The sequence below is a fragment of the Stegastes partitus genome, unplaced genomic scaffold (genome assembly GCF_000690725.1).
Source record: "Stegastes partitus isolate 25-593 unplaced genomic scaffold, Stegastes_partitus-1.0.2 Scaffold812, whole genome shotgun sequence".
NCBI classification, from domain to species: Eukaryota; Metazoa; Chordata; class Actinopteri; family Pomacentridae; genus Stegastes; species Stegastes partitus.
The window spans coordinates 168,843-171,986 of NW_007578543.1; the positions used below are offsets into that span (position 1 = coordinate 168,843).

General features: G+C 41.1%; 1 protein-coding gene across 1 annotated transcript in view; it reads right to left on the bottom strand.

Moving 5' to 3' along the window:
• Window positions 1-3,144, bottom strand: part of LOC103365115 (cadherin-18-like) — a 156,130-nt gene that overhangs the window by 151,917 nt on the left and 1,069 nt on the right. The window lies entirely within an intron of this gene.

A 3,144-nucleotide genomic window follows, 5' to 3' on the forward strand; every position in this document is an offset into this window, starting at 1 on the left:
TTTTTTTTTCCCAGAGGATGCTCATGATATTTCATTGAAAAGAAATCCCCCTGCATTTTCCCCATAGACCACCATTATAAACTATGTGTCTGTAAAACTGTTGACAGCAAACCTCCACATAAAACCAAGGTTTGTTTTTACCTGGTCTACAACGTATTTTTAATCCTTGGAGGTTTCATATTTGTAAAAAAAAACTCCCAGGTGCCTAGAAAAGTAAGTTGCATTTTTGTAACATCATCATAACGTGAAATCTATGAGCCAAATGGGAATATGTCCAGTGGGGGGAAAAAACCCCTAATGAGCATTTGCAGTGAGCTTTGCAATGTGGCATCAAACCCAGAAGCTTTTTTGGCTTATGTGCCACTCATTCAAGGGAGTTGTTGCCATCTTTGAGTCCAGCATCCAGTTCTAATGAACACACTGATCCCCGCTGCCTTTGGCGTGTTGAGTTGGTACGTGTATTTCAGAGAACACAGGAGGGAGTGTGGGTTTGTAATATAAAATAAGATGAGCTTTATATAAGGGGACATTTGAATATTTTGAAAGAATTTTAAAATATAAGTGACTTTGGTTCCACGTTTGGTGTTCCTGCACTCTTGGAGGGGAAGTGCCTATTGCTTGAAATACCCCCAAAATCTTGAATATTATACACAGAGGTGTGTACTCAATGGGCAACATCATTCTCAAATGTACTATTTCTATTAGAATATGCAATATTATTATATGCAGTATATGAGGGAAATTTTGTGTCATTTACTCGTGTAACCTGCTTACTTATTATGTACCTGTGGAAAACATCAACTGCTCATGTATAATAGGACATATGGGGATGTTCTTAATTACCTATGTGCAGATGTTTTGATGGTATAGATGCATAAGTGATGCTATTGTTTCACAAATGTGCATATTCTCCTGTTCTGACATTCCAAAGACAAGAAAAGTACTCAAAAGATTGAATTGGCTAATTAACAAACACACCATCATGAGACCTCATAAGACCCCAATCCAGCAAAGGAGAAGATGTTTGTTGGGCAACAGACATCACAAAACTGACGAACAGAAGGACACACAAGGAGCCAAATAACTAAAGTAATTATTTCCCTCAAATGTGGAAAGACGTGTGAATGAGTGCTTCAGCGATGCTGTTTGTTCAACATCAGAAATGATCTTAACACCATGATTATAATGTAAAGGTATTGTCTAGATGCTAACAAAGTGTGGTGCGAGGGGAGATGGGTGCAGTTTGTAACTACGATTACATTTAATGCATATTCAAGTTCTTATTTTAAAAAATGTAAGCACTTTGTCGAACAAACAAGCAGCTTGCATCCTTAGAAAGGTCACATCATGTGGTTTCCTTTGATATGAGCTGCACCTCGCTGCAATACGTACGTTGTTACGAGACCAAATTCCTTTCAGAAGAAGATATCGGATTTTGAATGCAAAGTGTGTCCATTGTACTTTGGGGATCAATGCTTTAGCTCCTCATGGCTTTGTTTGGTGTTTCGTGTTCAGCGTGAAGAAACATTTGTTTTTTTATGCATATCAACAAATTTCATCGCAGTCACAAGAGAGAGAGGTTAACTTTGTTAGTTTATTATCGACCTTGTTGGGTGTTGGAGAAATGGGAAGGTGGAAAGACCTGAGAACAAGGATCAAATTGTGATGGCCAGACAATGAGGTCAGAGCAGCTCCAAAATGGTACAACTAGAAGGGTTGGTTACGAATGTCTGGGTGGGAGATGCAACAAGGTCCCTCAGTGGTCTTGTATGGCCGATGCCAGCTTATGCCTGTTAATGCTGCATTTTACTGCCGTGCCCAAGTGTTTTTTAAAAAAAAAAGCAGTTAATTAAACTTCAGCGCAGGTTTCTTTAGTTCCAAGTTCTGAGGGTCTCTTATGCCCCAATAATATTTAGCATTTCAAGAAACCTTCAGAGGAGGAAAAACTCCACTGTCTGCAAGCATGAATTTGTTTTACAAAGGCGGAGAATGTTATTCAAGCCACGAGGAACACGGTGCATACTCAAATAACCTGCGTTCCTCCTCACACCCTGTTTTCCAAAATATTGTTGGAGAGAACAGAGAGTGAAAAGGAAGCAAATCTTGACACAGCCGGCGCCATAAAACAAAAAAACAGAGACTTGCGACGTGACGCAAAGGGCTGGAGAGAAAGAAAAAGAACAGAAATACGCCGCCACTATAAGCTCGCACAACGCTGCAGTGTAAAGACAAAGAGAATCCATCTCCCTGGCACAAAATAAAACATTTAAAACAAGGGGGGGAAAAAAAAAAAAAAAGAGGAGACAGCAGAAGACAAAGACGAGAGGGGAGCGGGATAAAAATATAGCAGCATGGAAACAACAGTGTTTCTAAGCAGCAGCTGGCGAGGAAGCAGCAGCGACTGACATTTTGAGGCTGAAGTATTTCCCCTTGTGCATGTCTCTCCAGCTTCAAGAACAAAGGCTTGTGAGGGTGTGAAATATGAATCAAAAAGCTCGTGGGCGGGCAGGAAGCGACGGTTATTAATTTAAACAGGTTAATTCCCTTCTGGTGGGATTTACAGGACATGCTACACTAAGCTCTATCACTAACCATGAGCGCAGACATGATAAGGAGGTTTCACTCTGAATTCATATCCTCCTCCTCTTTATAGAGCATCGCTACATAATTCTGTTGACAACAAATGAACCGGCGCGCGATGAGGCGTCTGTGTGTGTGTGGAGTGTTCAGGTTGTGCGAGGTTTTCTTCTGCCCTTGAGCAGCGTGGACCTCAGAACTGGACTTGGTCCCTCAGGCACCGAGCTGTGGCAGCTCACAAATCTTGAATAGTTGTGGGGGGTCAACTGTAGAGGAAGAATGCGGAAAAATGGAAATAGATCAGTGCAGTGGGATGTGGTGTGTCGTGGGTTCTGGGGAAATAATCTGAACTGAAATAGGTGAAAGTCCATGTAAGTCTGTATGATTTGTGAACGTGGTTGTGCATCAAGGAGCAAGTTGCTGTTTGAACAGGGTTGCTAATGTAGTGATTTTCTTGCTAGAGCTGGTAAATTTGGTGGTGAAGATCCCTTTGGGGACTTCTTGTTTTCTCTAAAAACAACCACTTTTTGAGGAGTCCTGATGTTAATGTGAACATAGTGTTTCCAT